Here is a 16,800-nt window from a genome sequence, read left to right on the forward strand (position 1 = left end):
TCTTAGCCGTACAGGTGAGATAAGGTAGGCAAAACTTGAAGTAGGAGTGGTTGCCGTTAAAGTGCTTATAGGTATCTAACAGGTGAGTGTGAATGAAAGATAAAATACTCAAGATGGGGTAAAACACATACACTTGATGGAATAGAATCGCATATAGTGAACCCTGGCCAGTGGTAGTGGAGGTGAAAAAATGCAAATTTTTAATACCTGTCCAAGTTGTTCATTGTTTCGAAGCTTAGCCTAGATCACTTTTCAAATCAACGCAGTGCAGTTGGCCGTGGAGTGTGAACTTATACGCGGTGTACTTAGCATTAACGTCTTAAATAAACTTTTCGCGCTCGCTCAGATCGCGGCAATCATCCTAATTACTTGAATTAACAGTTTAACAGTAGCCCGTGAACAGGTAATCACATTGCAAAAATTCTACAGTCTCTGCATTTGCAGTACTTAAAATGCGTTTTCGGTGTACAGTGCATATGGACTTGGTGCAATGAAACACTCTCGAAATTTTATAAAATGTCGATTCTGAATCTAAACTTCTTAAAACTCTGCAAGTTACCTTGATTTTGTTAACTCGCTTTTCGGAACACCCTAACTTCCCCGTGACTATCGTGCTACCGAAGCTCCAAAAGGATATCCGCCACCACCTGCGAAGCTCCGCCAACCCATGAAACTCCAAACCACCGAAAAACCCTGCCTTAATCTCTGTACATCGTGTTTTGTGTGATTATTTATAAATCATTTGACAAACGTATACTAATTAATTAGAGTTTGTCTAAGACATTTAAACTGTGCTGAGGAATATTACTGCGGTTCGGAGACCCCCGTTTAGTTTGTCTGCTTTTTAACTCTTGTGCGTACGTAGAGTATGATACGTTCTTCCGGTTTTTCTTTTACATATTATTGAGAAACTATTAATGCGAGGATAATAATTGAATTCTTCCGTTATCACACACCTGTTGCCGTTGTTATTGTTGAGGTGAAGAATTTTGTGGATACCTCGTTGTTACTTTTTTGTCATTTCAGTGTGAATTGTTAGAACCTTATTGTAAGATGATAGTGTGACGCGTGGTGTTTTATTATTATTTATTCTTTTGCGATAATTGTATGAATTTTATTGTGATTTACGTGAATTAGTGCAAGATTTTGGTTTTATTTATTACCATCTGGAATTTTAAATAAACTGAGGAATTTCACGGAAGTCAACTAAATTGAAAGTGTTAGGAAAGCTGTAAGTATACCTTTTCTACATTGTATAATGCATATACATATATGAATTACTGAACCACTTCGTATTAAATAAACATTCTCGGATTTTTAAATTACGAACGGTTTATATAAGATAATTTAAAAAATTAATATACTGTTTTAACCATTTCGATACTTCATTAAAAGCTATACGTTTCCAAAGCCCAAAAACATAGAATAGTGTTAGCCTTTTTCCAGGGCATCAAAAAAGCATTTTTTTTTAAATCAAAAAATGCCTTCGACAGAGAGGAAACACTTTTTTTGTTCTTCAATGGTTTGGCAGAGCAAATTGATCGTTGGCTTCTTGGAAAGTTTATCTACAGTCTTCTTTGTTAGACGACCGCACCATCTGGGTAAATAGTATCTCAAGTGATCTGCTGTCCATATCGATTGAGCCCATCCATTTACATGGTGCCCATCCCATATACGGTTGGGAACTTTGCTCGGAAAGTTCCGTCATACAGATCATGCTTAACAGTTTTCTCAATAAGCCATTCTGAGCCCATCCGTTACAGGTACTAACATTTCCTTGAAATAAGTCATTCATCTTCATCTCGTTCATCTCGTCTTTTAATCATCTTTTATATGTTGAAGTCATTTTTCCAGTGTAGTTTTCTTCATAATAGAAAATATATGGTTCAATATACATCCCATTTGTTAGTAAGATTGCCCGGGGAATTTCACGTTTTTCATTTCGACCCAAGCCAGGACTCACCCTGAAGTGATCGAAATCCTCCAAGTTGTAATGTCCGAGAACCAGGTTCTGTTTGCACTAGTTCAAGTTAGGGTCTTTGTTTTCGATTTGTTAACTTTCAACCCAATTTCCCTTGCCGTTGAATCTAGGATTAAAAATGTCGTTTCTATCATATTTGTTAGTAGTTCGGTAATCAATATTGCAAGTGATAATATTCAAAAGGTTCTGCCTTTTTCAGCCACAGAGTGATTTACTAATACCATATTTCGGGAAACAGTTGTTACTTTCGTATCAATACATTTATGTCTTAAACGTACGCACTATTTAAATGAATCTAAACTGTAGATAAACTTCTCCAACGTCAGGTTGATTAGAAAAGGAGCCATACAATCTTCCTGCTTCAATCGTTACTTCGGAACTTTGTATGAATACATTCTGTTTCACATCGTCTCCTGCTTACCATTCTGACTTTCATTGATATTTCTCCAAAAGCAACTATAATTTTTTAATGAATATTCCATAAATAAATCCGATAGACATTAATGTTATCTTATATATTTATATATTATATATTTCTCTATTACATAATTTGCCGAGAATACCTAATCTATTATATTATTGTTAGCGCATTCAGAGATCTCCCTGATTTTCATCAATAATACCATCTGTACCTGTATCTTCTGTTGGGGTTTCATCATTTTACTCAAAACTTTGTTAGACATACACAGGGGGAATTTCTGCGGGGCCCACACCCGGAGGCTCAGCATAAAAAAATGTCAATTAAAAAAAGGAGCTTAATGGGGTACCCAAATAATTCCCACCCGGATTCAGTTTTTTCACAATTTTCAAATCGCTCTGCAGTTTTTCTCCAAGCCAAATTATGGGTCTTCCCAAGCAAATTCGGAATTTTCCAAACTAATTTCAGAACATTACTTGCCAAGATTGGTCTGAACATCAAAGTCGATGGTAAGCGACCAAATGGCCGGCCAAAACAGCGGTGGCTTGATATTCTGAATGAATGATTTAAAAGCCTCTCGATTGTATCCAGCTCAGGAATTTGATAGAATCAAATGGCGAAACAGATCACGATGAGGCGACTCCGCTTGTGGACGGGACAAAGACTGAAGAAAAAGAAGAATTTCAGAATATTACACATTAACTTCAGAAGTTTCCGAATCAATTTCAGAATTTTCCATTTCAAAATCAAAATATAATAACAATTAATACATAATCTCTCACACAGTCTGATGCAAACCATGCAGAAGTACACCATTCTGCATACGTGTTCGATGCTGTGGGAAGTTCTTGACCACCACCAGCGCCCCTTTATCTTTTAAGTAGATAGGATCGTCCAGTTCTTTCACTAATACCCCTAGCTAGGGTGGTCCCTTGATTTCTTTATTGATTGTATCGGCAAAGTTGGAGTTACGGAGAGGACCGCAAACCTATGCGTTCGGTGTTCGTTGTTCGTGGCTTATAGTGTTTTTTATGTTTTTTATTTCGGCTTACTTGTCATTCTTTTTCTTCACATTAGCCAAATCGTTTTTGCTTACCTAGTTTTCAAGTAAAAAGTCGAAAGATACTGTTTTATTCTTTATTTTGGGAATTACCAAACCAATTTGAGGCAAATTTTCTCCCACTAGTTCTTGTTTCAGGGTTGAAGGAGTCCCGTGTCCGCCATGCACTCCTCCTAATTTATATATAAAGATGCTGCCCGAAGAAGTCCGGTCGGTAGGAAAAACACTAATTAAAGTAGGCAGTTTCTGATTTTCTTGTTCCAAGTAAGTGTCTCAAACCATCGCAGCACTTTCACTCTAGCTTGTTTACAATCGGGATTTTGTTATTACTATTAGAGTTTTTTGAACGAGAGGGGTTTGGGTCTATTGGTACCGCTTTTGGTGTTGTTTCTTGGGAAAATTCTCGCGGACGAAAATATGGCTTGTTGTCACCAGATTGTCTTAGCTCGTTCATCAAATTAGACGTACTCCTTGTTTGATTCTGAGTTGGAGAATTTACCTCGAACGTCCAATGGCTGACCATATAGAACACCTGCGACGGTCGCACCGAGGTCTTGCTTCAAGCTGAGCGGATGCCTAGCAGCCCACGGATAATATTTCCGTCCAGGAGCTATTGTGACAACGTATTGCTGCTTTGAACTGATGATGAAAACGCTCCACTATACCATTAGTTGCAGAATGATATGACGTAGTTCTGATGTGTCAAGTTGTTAAGTTATTGAAACAACGTCGATTCCAATGGGCTTCCCTGATGGCATCTGAACTTGGATATCGGTTGCCGAAAAATGCTCTGGAAACTAGATGATCTGGGAAAGATGTTACCTCAGGCCAAAATGAGGAACGGTCTACCATGGTCATGCATTAGCGTTGTTTCTCTCAATATTGTATAGCGGTAGGATTCAGATGCACCTTTATTCTGGATGATGGTGACGAGAAGGTGCCGACTGGCGCGATTACATAACGAGTCACTTTTAATTGTTGAAAAATATTGTGACCAAGCGTCCAATTCCTTCAGTCGTTTTTGACAAACGATCAAATATATGTACATCTGTGTTCTCAATTGAACGGGGACATTTGTTCTGGGGTAGGATAGGTGATGCACGTTTTTCAAAACAGATTTGCGAAATGATAGAATGATATAAAGTCGGATGGCGAAACCGATCACGATGTTAACAAACTGAGATGCGACAAGCTTTGCCTAATCAATAATTGATTCCAATCCCTCATTGCGAGACAATACGTTCGTAATAACGTTTTAGCAATCGGACACATGTCGGATATCGCCTGCTGTCCGATATAATCAATGTAAATGCAATGGTAATGTGGGGAAAAAAGCGAAAAGCGAAAATTAGAAGCTTATCTGTAAAGATTGTGAACTCCTTTGCTCAACCATATGATGAAATTGTTTTATTGGCGGGACTGATCTTCTTTGAGAAGAAACGCGATGGTTCCCAGCTATTGTTGACCAATTGTTGTAGGACTACTTCAATCGCAATTCGTCGCTTAGCAGGCTAATGGGGAGCATTGAGAGCCATGCTTATAATGCAATTTACCCATTTTCTTGACCGGAAAGTGTGAGCTAGTACTTCGAATTAGACAATGAACAAATGAACAAGAGCAAGCCAACTACTTCTGCGTACTGGATCATCTCTGATCCAGTGACAATAGAATACCTATTCCGATAGTCCTTGCTATAGAGCAAAATTCACATACTTTAGAAAAAATAGGGGGGATGCCGGGGATACCACCCAATTAACTCAGTATTTAAGAGTAGTCTTACAGAAAATCAAAATAGGGAATGGGAGCGCAACCCATCCGAAACCTTAGAGCATAGCTCAATCGATTGCATGATAAGACTGACTTATATAATTTAAAGCTATCGTGACCTAACTATATATATCATGAAAGAGCGGTTGACGCTATTACCATACTTGCTTATTCTATGGAACAAGGTAGCAATATGTTTCTGCCCCATCCCCCCTATGAACAAGAAAACCCGATCTCTCCGGGGACTTTGATGGCATGATGTTGGTAACAAACAACGGTGAAAGGTTTGTACAACTGCAAATTTCTCCACCTGATGTTCGGCGGCACACTGCTCGAGGGCAGGGCTTGACACAAGATCAGTTGGGTTTCTACTGACCAGCGATGGCCATCTAATCATATTGACGATATCATGATCAGCAGCAAATTTAGGATTCGTCTTCTAAATGTACCCAACCAAAGAAACATAGGTATCGGCATTGGAAGGCACAACTGTTTGATCGTTGCCTACCTTCGCTTGAGTGTTCTACTGTATCTGCAGGGAAACAGAGCGTCAATCCTCTAAATTCAATATGGTGTCTCATCCAGCAATAGAAAAGCTTGCTTGCTGGGTAAACGATGATAAAAAATGATCGGCCATGAAATGTGCCTTTATCTCTATAAGATAAAGTTGTTGGCTATATTCCTAAAGGAGATTACAAGCTCAGAGTTTTGTTAATGGGCGCGAACAAGGGTGAGTTGTTGGCCATATCCCAAAAGGAGAATACAAGATTAGAGTTTTGTTAATGTGATGTAATGTGCTTGAATTCTGTTATCGTGACGAAAGGATTTCTATCGTTGTTTTGGACAAGAAAGCAGAAGCTGCCGCAAATAACAACAATTTCGCCACCATATGTCGCATTATCAAGGAGCTTGCAGGTAGTCGTAAGCCTTTCGAAGGTCGTGTGAGCAGCATTAACGGTAGGCTTCTCATCTATGATCATGAGCAGGTGAAGCGGTGAAAGCAACTCTTCACCACGATTCTAACTCGCATAACATCCGGAGAAGTTGGATCAAGGTAAATTCTCAGAGGAATTTGAAGTCGAAAGCAGAGTCCGCAGTCATCGATCCTGGAGTCATTTTGTCACCGATGCCTTTCTTCCTCGGTAATGTTCTTCATTTTGTCTTGACTCAAGGAGCTGGAGGCCATATTTTCCCAAACAATTCTACAATGCTGATGACACCTGCTTGTTCTCAATAAGGCAAGCAAAGTTGGAATAGAAATAAACATCAACAAAACTAAGATCCTCAGAGGGTAGATATTGATGAAATTGATAGCTTACTCCAAACTACAATAAAATAAAATTTGTAAAAATTGTAGTTTGGAGTAAGCTACTGGTCTATCAATTTTAAAATTCTCAGCCTGACTGGTCGTCGCACTCTTCCTATTTGCATTAATAGGCACGAACATCGAATGCGCCGAATAATTAGCATATCTAGGTAGTGTAATTTCAGCCCACAATGACCCCGAACATGATGTCGCTTGTTTCGTTATTTTTTTAAAATTTGTAAATGCAACTATCTTAGCACCAACATTTAGTTGAAGCTGCTCGGTGCCAATATTGCATCTGTACTATTATATGTGGGTAGTATGTAGGAGGTAATCTCCACTGCTACTCGAAAACTCCAAGTTTTCATTGGCTCAAGTCTGTGTCATATCATCGGGGTATTCTTCCCTGAAAGAATAAAAAATCAAAAACCTCGCAAGAGCTAGATATTCATTAATCGATGAAACCATGCTCAACAAATTGAATACGTTCTATAAGAGGAACCATTGAAGTCGAATACAACCACCAACTACCCTTCTTGGGCTTACTCGTCATTAAAAACAGAGGAACAATCGAATTCGACATTTACCGAAAACCAACATCCACGCAGAGAACCATCCCAACAACATCACAACACTCCTTCTTACAAAAAATGGCACCGTACAACGCAATGCTCCATCGTATGCTAACCACGCCTTTATCAGAGGAACGTTTAAATAATGAGAAACGCTAAATCATTGAAACTGTGGAAAAGAAAGGGTTCACCAGAAAAACCATAAAAGGAATAATCAGTAAAAAAATGATGAAAATGGAAAGGAATAACCTGACGACATTTTTTACACAAACGGGACCAAATTAGCTACCAGGTGAAAAACATCCTAAGGAAACGCGGCATCGAAGTGATATCTACCAACAGACTACATCAACTGAAGACACGATTAGGAAGCGTCAAGGACTCAAAGGAAGATAGCGAGAAAAGCGGAATCTATCGGATAACCTACACCGATTGTGAAAAATCATATATAGAGCAAACTAAAAGATTAATAACAACGAGGTTCAACGAACATATAAGGGAAGTAAATCTGGCGAAAGCAAAAAGCGGGCCAGCACATACCCTCAAATCATTGATAGCCAGACAGGTCATCCAGGAGAAACATGCAATAAAGGAGGATAACCTAACCTAAGGAGGATTAGAGAGTTTCATCATTCACAAAATACGGGAGGAAAAAAGAATTAACAGTGATTCTGGAAACGTCAACAGTTGGCTTTTTGGGTTAATTAGGTAATAAAATTACCAAGCAATTAAGGTCTAGATTTAGGTATTTAAGGACAAGCTGGACCATAAGCAGTTCAAACAAAAACTGACTGAGGAAGGCATTTAAAAAACAAAATTTATCTTTTTTTTTCAATATAAAGTAAGCCGAAAAAACGACACAAACCACCGAAGAAACCTACATAGATGCCATGAGGCTTGAACAATTTACTAAATTTTCTTCTCTTTTGATGGTTTGATTTCATACCTATTGCCTTCATTTTCAACATTCCTAAGAAGAAATTCACACTAATTTTCGCAGTTCAAATAAATAAATAAATATAGTTGCCTATAGATTCCTTCTTGAAATTACTTTTATTGACTGCGTATGTTGAAAATTTTGTATATTTCCTAGATGGAAATTTCTAACGCATAAACTGACATAATGATAGGTCGTCGGTTAAAAAACCTGTAGGGCACCATTTGTAACGCATTTTCAATGACCCTTCGGTAGAGCTTCAGTATTTGCGGGCTAACTTTCATGTTCAATTTCGCCAACTTTTTGGGTTTTTCAAATAGCTCTTATCTCTTTGTCGTCTCCGGCCGGATTGCATTACAGGCTTAGATGATGATCCCTGAGTCACCAAAGACAATCAAGCCATAACAAAAATCTAAAAAGTTGATGAAATTGACCATGAAGGCCTGACCGCAAATACCGAAGTTCTACCGAAGAGTTCCGTCGACAGGCACTTGCTTGCCTCTTTGCTAGCCAGGCTCAGGAAGGGAGGGAAGTGCTTTGAACACTTCAGTCCATCAAGGGTTATTTTACAAAACTTCTCGTGCCCTTATAGCGGTGCTTGGTTCCGCACCAGAACGTGAAATACAAACAGCCATTGGATACTGCACCAGAAGACAAACACGCGAGCTAAATCTGGAAACGAAAAACGAACAAAAAAAAGATAACGACTTGACTACGCGCCTGGAGCCGTGAAACTCCGGACCCGAGTACAGCGATCGTGATTCACGACGCCGCCTTTGAGGGTCTCACCCTGCCTTGGAATCCTCAAAGTGGCAAGCAGTATTTGCGGGAGGACCGTGACGGTCAATTTCAACCAATTTTTAGATTTTTGGGACATCTCTCCCCTCTTGGTCATCTGTGGTCACTCAGGATGGTTGTTTTACCATGGCACAATCACTTGAGTCATTACACGCAGGCCAATAGCATCATTAGATTATCCAGCAGTCAACAGAGAGGTTGGAATCCATATTTTTTGTAGACCTCGCCATTAAAACCTTAATGACATTTCATATCTCAAGGCGAGAATTGTTACGCACGAAATGATATACCGCGACCAGGGACATGGCAGCATCGTCCAGAAGGTCATTTCGGAGTATCTACTCATTGACTTAACTTGCCACTTTTCTCTTATTTGGAGATTTGTAATTTCTGATAAATCTTTGCAATCTGTATTTAAATGCATATACATAGGTATATCCGGCGCCATGGGGAAGGAATAGTCAATCAATACCTTGGACTAGGATTAGTACGGAAAGTTGATAGGGGTATTTTTCAATAAAAACTGCTCATGATTTCTGATACTTTGAGGTGGCAATTGTAGACATATTGTATTAAAAATTAAACAGTAATAAATATTATATGACATTCTACAACCCGATAAACAGTCACCATGAATATTAAATTTTAGCTGGACATTCTTCTATTTAATATTTACTCACACCAATCTTAGGCGTGTAAATAAATTACTTCAAAGAGCTCTTAACGACAATCTTGTTCACTCGCTCATTTGTCCGCTGGTTCATCCCTGCGACTATTTATTCGTTCGGTTGAATCTACGCAAGATACTTCTCCCATCACGTTGGAAATAATATCTTGCAGTCATGGTCACTTTTTTACAAGAAATCATCTTTTTTGATTTTGTTTTTTTTTCCAAGAAGAGCAAAGAGCAAATGCTAGAAAACTAATGCTATTTGACTGATGAATAGTCAAACAATATTTGCTCATCCATACACGTAGCTCAATATAAATGTAACGACATCCATTTGCATGTATAATGGCCAGAAAGTGGCTTTAAGAAAGGGTGAACCAGAAACAGATATTCTTCCAACGAATCGGGAAGCAGAAGGAGGAGAGGTGTAAAATAGAAATAAACAAATTTTATATTTATTAGATTACATAAATCACTGAAAACTCGTGTGAGTTTTACTTGATATTTTTCTCTACTTTTTTGTTAATATAATAACTTACGTGGAAAGAAGCACTCAAGTAAGCAGCGGTACATGGAAAATAAATATCAAATAATGAAATAAGGTAGAAAAGCAAGACGAAAACAACACTGACCGACGCTCGGTTGGGAGATGTTGGAAAAAAGCATCTTGTGGTCTAGTTAAATAACAGCCTGAGAAAATTGATTTTGTCAACAAACCGTGTATCTGACTCGAATAGGTGGACTAACATTACGTGGATACACAAAATACACAATACATTATTTCATTTGTTCAACGCCACTAATATCGAATATGCATGAAACACGCTAGTGGGTAAGTGCCTGGGACACATTATGGTTTCCATGCGGACATCAACCATTTTACGTATATGTAGTACCCGCCCGTCCGGTATTTGTAAAGTGAATTCCCAACAACTACAACTGGAAAGATATTCCATAAAGAATAGCAATAACATGAATTCTTTTCCTTCTTTCGTGTATTTTTTAACAATAACAATGAGATTTGTCCGAAAATGTGTTGATGCCTTTTCTTCGAATAAATCGTGTATAATTAAACAAAATTCATGGACGATGGCTCTTCTGACTGATCGTCACAAGACTATATTTTTTCCTGTGTTTACATAAATGTGACGTCATCGGGAAGGGGTTATTGAAATATTCATTGCTTAAAATTATATTCGATGTACATATGTATGATATCTAAACAAGATTTTTGAACAGAGCTGATTTGCTCGTGTTGAGGCATTCAAATTTTTTCGGAAAAGTAGCTCCTGTGTTTTATAAGATTGGCTAAAAATGAATTAAAACACATATATTCCCTTATCTCATACATTACCGCTCCGATAGATAAAATTAACGTTTCTGCACAAATATATACTCATTCAAACAATAGTTACTTGATCCTCTAGTTTCCGAACGCTTGACCGTATAATTGATATGTTTTCACCTGCCTTAGTCTATTTGTGTACCGTTTCGTCATACTTACCTTTGAAAACGTGCTTTATCAGAGCGAAATATAATAAACAGAAAATATTGCTCCAATACATCCGCTATCCGGCACCTATGAAAGGGAAAAGTTCAAAAGGCTGCCGGGCGGCTAGCAATTACGACATTTAATTTTATTGCTTTATGGTCCCAAGCATCAATGAAAACTGTCCGAAAAGAAGAGCACACCAGCCCGACATAGTTGTGGATAATAAATAGTGAAGAAGCATTCTTTGGTCAACCTTTTCTATTTTGCTTTTATAGTTTAGGTTTTGTTTTCATTTATTTCTAAAGTTCTATTGAACTTGAAGTAGGGAATGTTTTCGCTATGACAAAGCGTCTATTTTGGGCTAATTTCAATTTTGTAAATTTCATATACCTAAAAGTCTTGAAGTACCAGGATTCCTATCAGTTGAATGTTTAGTATCGAGGAAACCATGATATAAATCATAAATACGCCAATATTCCATTAGCATGTACATATATTCAGAGGCAGTTCCAATGCAGGTTACTCGCTTAAGTCTTTCGTTTCTAGTTGCGCTACTAAGAAATTATACAGAAAACAAGTCGGGAAACCGGAAGCTTGACGCTTCAGGTAGAAAAGGTTTTGTGTTCTCCTATGTGAGGAGCATAACGTAGTTCTCCATTGGCTTATAGCATTGAGCCAAGATATTGAAAACGCTCAGTTCTGAGCAGGTTACTGCCATTGCCAGAACTCAGCGATTTAAATATCTCGAGTCAATGCTATCAGCCAATGGAGAACTGTGTTATGAAATTGTTTCACGCATTAATGCAACCGGGATGAAGTGGCATTCCCCAACTGGTGTTCTTTGTGATCGACGTATCAGCGCACGTCCCAAATCTAAAATTTACTGCAATGTCGTCCGCCTGTCGCTCTCTATAGCTCTGAGTGTTGGCCGACTATAAAAGACAATGAACGGCGTCTTGCGGTAATGGGGACGAAGATTTTGCATTGTACTGGTGACGAGCAACGTTTTGATTACGTCTGAAATGAGAATATCCGCGATCGCGGCGGCGTTTCGATGGTGTGGTCACGTAATTCACGCTAACGAGAATTCAACAACCAGTATTGGTCAGAACATCGAAAACAATGGTAAGCAACCAAAAAGCCGGCCACAACAATGGTAGCTTGATCAGGCATTTGATAAAATAAAATGACGAAACCGATCACCACGAGCCGACCCCGCTTGTGAACTGAAGGCTGAGGAAAAAGAAAAAGATGTGAGGAGCGACGAGTGCACGACAGCTCCGTGTAATATAACTAAAAATTCCATTGCCCTCTATTTTCTAGAAAGCGATTTAAATAAATCATTTGATTGAAAGCCCTGTGCTGATAATGGTCAACCTCATACGCTCCACACTCTGAGTTTAATATTATTAGCAAATTCCAACAATTTAACCAACATCAAATATAAAAAAGGGTTAGGAAGAATTAGATTCTTCTTGAATGGAATTTTAATATTTCACTCGAATTTTAATTATTCTCGTTAATTATGAAGTCAGCATCTTATTTGTATGGCTTAGGATGCTGTTAATTAGCACGAAATTGATAAGTTTGAACTTCTATAACTTTGACACTAATAGTTAGATTGTGCAGATGTAAGGGCTGCAGATAAATAGATTCTTCATAAATGCGACTTTAATATTTCACGCGAATGTCAATTATTCCGGATAATTATGGCTTTGGAGGCAGTAAATTCGCGCGAAATTGCTAAGTTTGAACTGCTATAACTTTGGCCTTAATGGCCCTAAATTTCGTAGAGATCTGTATATAGGAAATATTATCCTCTATGCTGGTGCAAAATTCGGAAGTCCTAGGATGAATTTAAGGGGGGTTTTACAGTAAATTTCTAAAAGTTAGTAATATACAATTAGTAAGTTTATTTGAGCAGATATCGGAATGGGACATATTTTGAGGCCTAGATTTCATCTAAGCACACCACCCTGATTTTTTTCGGATTTTTAGGTTGGGTAGTTTCCGAAAATGAGTCCTGTCTCACTTTAAGTGCGTACATTTTGACTCCTTACTCACGCACTTTGCAATTAACACCAAAACTAATATCAGTTTCGGAAAGTACAAATCAAGACCTTTCATTTGATACCCTACACCACTATATCCGGTGAAAAAACTTTTTGAATCCCCCCGTTGAATGTATGGGGAGCCGCCCTTTAAACTCCACCTAAATTTATGCCACTAGCTGTATGCGTGGGATTTCATAGTTGCCATCTGTTCACCAAATTTCGTTCGGATCGGTTTAGCCGTTTTGGAGGAAAGTGCGTGTGACAGACAGACAGACAGACCGACATTGAATCGATTTTAATAAGGTTTTGTTTTACACAAAACCTTAAAAAATGGTAGACGTTTTTTTTATTGTTCACTGCTCTGCGTCCAATTTTACCCTTAAAACTAGCTTATTCTACTGAAGATAAAATACTTAACAATACAAGGTTCTTAACTACTTCTTTTCTTTGTCCCCTGATCATGGTATATACTGAAAGCGTTTACAGTGAGGATACCAAAACGTTTTTGTTTACTTCTTTTATCGTGATTGGATGCTTTTTCTAAATTCTCTTATTCTTTATTATCATAGAAGAGTAGAATTGTCAGTTTGATTGTCATAAATGAAGGCCCCTAATCAACAGTATTCTAGGAATACGTTTTCGAACTGTTTGTCACCTCCAAAAATGATAGTAACTAACATGTATAAACATTTTCATTTGAATTTTCTTTATTAACTAGTTACATTATTTGTATAAAATAATAATTTAAACTTTTTTGCTATTAAAATAAAAATTTTGTTACTTGGGACCTAGAGTTCTCATTGAACAATTGTGATATGTGCTATTTAGCAACAAAAATGCCCCTTCACAAGACATACTTCTTATAAATTAGTTATAACTAAACATAAAACACTAAGTAAAGAAAATTAGGAACTTCGTTGAATACAAAAATAATATTATGACTTGAAAAAAAAAACTATAAAAAAATATATAAAATTAACATCACATTTTGACCAGTTTTAATTTTTATGAAAATGTTAAAACATTCCCTGTTGGGCATAAAACATAAACGAATGTTGCTTTTTTTGCCAAAAAAATGTTATTGTGTTTATGTGGCACTGGCGACATCTCCCTTTTTGGCCAAAGATTGGAAAATGTGCCACATTGTCCATCGCTACATTTGATGGTGGCACCGCTGTCGGTCCCGCTTGTATTTTGAGACCTTGGCGATCCTCTGGAACCTTTCATTTACTGTTCCTGTTCTTAGTTCTCTGGAGAGCTGGCAAGGCAAGAAAAGTTAAAAAAATGGATACCTGAGAACTGAATAATTTTGTATATTCATATTATGTCATTTCTACCTGCATTCTGAATTGTTTCAATGAAATATTTCTCAATCTGAGCAATCATGCATTAGTTACTGATAAGTTCAGTAGTTGAGAGACTATTGGAAAGTATCAGTTTTTGGTTCTGAATTTTGTCCTATATGGTCAGATAAGCATGACGGTAAGATCAACACACCACATCCCATGTGAACATTGTAAACTTTTACAATATTCGGGCATGGAATATCAATCTTTTTTTTATCCTCAGCGGAGTATCTAGAAATTATTTCATCAGAATTACAATTATTTCATCTACTATGGTTATAATAAATAAGTTTAGTTCCCAGTTCCCAGTTTAGTAGTTCCCATTGAATCTTTGCCCACAAATGAACTGCCCAAAATGACTGTCTTTGAATCCACTCATCTGACAACCACGACCTTGTTGTTGTTATCACAAATTTCTTCAACTGAACCTCTTAGATTCCTGCCAAAAATCAAACATTCATCCCATTTTATGACTTCTAGACGGTTTGACCTCAAAGTCCCCAAAAATGAAATTTCAAACTCATTACGGAGGTAGACAAAAAGAGAAGGTGATGTATCACCAAGCAATAATCGAAGTATACAGTTGATAGGGGTTTAGTTCTATGAAGATGTGGACTAACCCCTCCAACGAACTTTTCTTTTTTCCAGGTGACTTGTATTTTCTTTTTAGTATTAGATTTCGTCTTATTTCTGTTGTTTCGAGGTAGATTTTTATTCTTGGCCATTTTTCGTTTAGCCCTACTAGTCCTGGGACAGTCTCTTCTTGTCCAATAACTTGACTTGAAACTTGACTAGGTGTGCTAGAAACGTCAATTGTATTTAAATCATTGGGATTATCATTGATAATTGCGTCATCAACTTCCCCCACTTAGTTGAAGGCTTGTTTCTTCTTCAAACCCAATGACATCAAAAAGATCTTCAATTTCTTTGTTCAAAACCTCATCATCAATGAAAATTCCATCGATGGATGAAACCCTCTCACAAGTTTCCTCGTCTTCATCCTCAACATCTGAAGAAATGTTACCTTTTGGGATTAAGGGGGTCATCCCGTGTGTCGGATCCGCGGAATCGAATTTTAGTGTAGAGTGTTAAACGCGTGCTAAGTCACATGCCAGATTTATGTCGATCGCCGTAGTAAAGCTTTTATTTATCGGTTCGAATGACTTTCGAATGACTTCGCTAAAAGGACAAGAATTGAAGCCAAGCCTGTACATGTGTTTTTTGAAGAAATGGTCAGTTAAGGTTTTATGGCTAAAAATCGCATTCTACTTTTTAAATGCGTTTTTCTCGAAACTGCATGTCGAAAATCGGCTGCCAATGAAATTCTTTGAAATTTTCACGACTTATTCAGAACATATTTCTACGGTCCGTAAACTAGGATAATTGCGATCCATTCTGTAGTTTTTTTATTCAATTAAGAAGCCTTAAAAAAAAACACCAAAATTCACAAAAAAAAAGTTTAACACGGCACTAAAAATTTAGCTTTTCATATTTTTTAATAATCCTAATTTGCGGACTGCAGTTAAGTCTGTACGTAAAAATGCCGTGTACTTTTTTTCTGTAAGATGAAAAATACCTTTTTTTGGAGATGGGTGTATATATTGCTCTGTATTTCAATAACCAACTATGCGATCGGTCTGAAGAAATTACTACGTACGCTCAAGATATTAATAAATCTATAGTGAAAAATTCGTATTTTGTATCTTCATCCAGTTTTTCACAAAAAATTTCTAAAAAAGTCAGAAAAAACGGTCTTCACACTGATGACCCCCTTAATGCTAATGTAAAATAACTTATTCTCTGAAAGTATAACATACAATGTATTTCATTAAGATGAAGTTTCGATGGCAGAAAATTAGAACCGCAAACTGATTGCTCGATTTTGCGGTGACTCTTCACTTCGGTTAAAGGTTTATTGCCACTACTCTACTCCGACTTGTCGTTACTTACTTTCTTTTTGTATGTTAGCTTTGCAGAAATTCAATGAAGAGCCTGTGATATATCTTAGAATTTTAGGTTGGCTTCGCTAAAACGGACTGATGTTGGCAGGCTTGGCAGAGCCCCATATGTTCACGCAGACTCAAGCACCGATTTGTAGACCACTTGCTTACAGTTCAGAGGCAATGTTAATTTTTCCTTAAGCATTGATAACAAATATTTCAACCTAAATTTAAATTCTTTACCACAATGTGCTACAATCTTTTATCAAGGTATATTCTCAGATATTTCACGTCAATTGACTGGGTTATGACGATTTTGCTGATTTTTACTTTACTTCGCTCTTGATGAATTCGATTGTACGTCCTAACGCAATCTGATGCAACGTGCACTCCCTGTACAGAGATGAAGCTACTGAGTAGCTAGCCGATACCCTTTCCCAATATAGGGCTGATGTAACA

The 16,800-nt window shown here is 37.5% G+C and overlaps 1 protein-coding gene across 3 annotated transcripts in view; it reads left to right on the forward strand.

The window, feature by feature from the left end:
* The first annotated feature begins 282 nt into the window (after positions 1-282).
* The window catches only part of LOC119648907 (T-related protein), a 31,638-nt gene continuing 15,120 nt past the window's right edge, over positions 283-16,800 (forward strand). For all 3 annotated transcript variants that reach the window (XM_038050812.1, XM_038050813.1, XM_038050814.1), the window contains exon 1: positions 283-1,231. The gene's annotated coding sequence lies outside the window, so the exon portion shown is untranslated. The remainder of the gene's footprint in view (positions 1,232-16,800) is intronic.

Source organism: Hermetia illucens, chromosome 2 (assembly GCF_905115235.1).
Source record: "Hermetia illucens chromosome 2, iHerIll2.2.curated.20191125, whole genome shotgun sequence".
NCBI classification, from domain to species: Eukaryota; Metazoa; Arthropoda; class Insecta; order Diptera; family Stratiomyidae; genus Hermetia; species Hermetia illucens.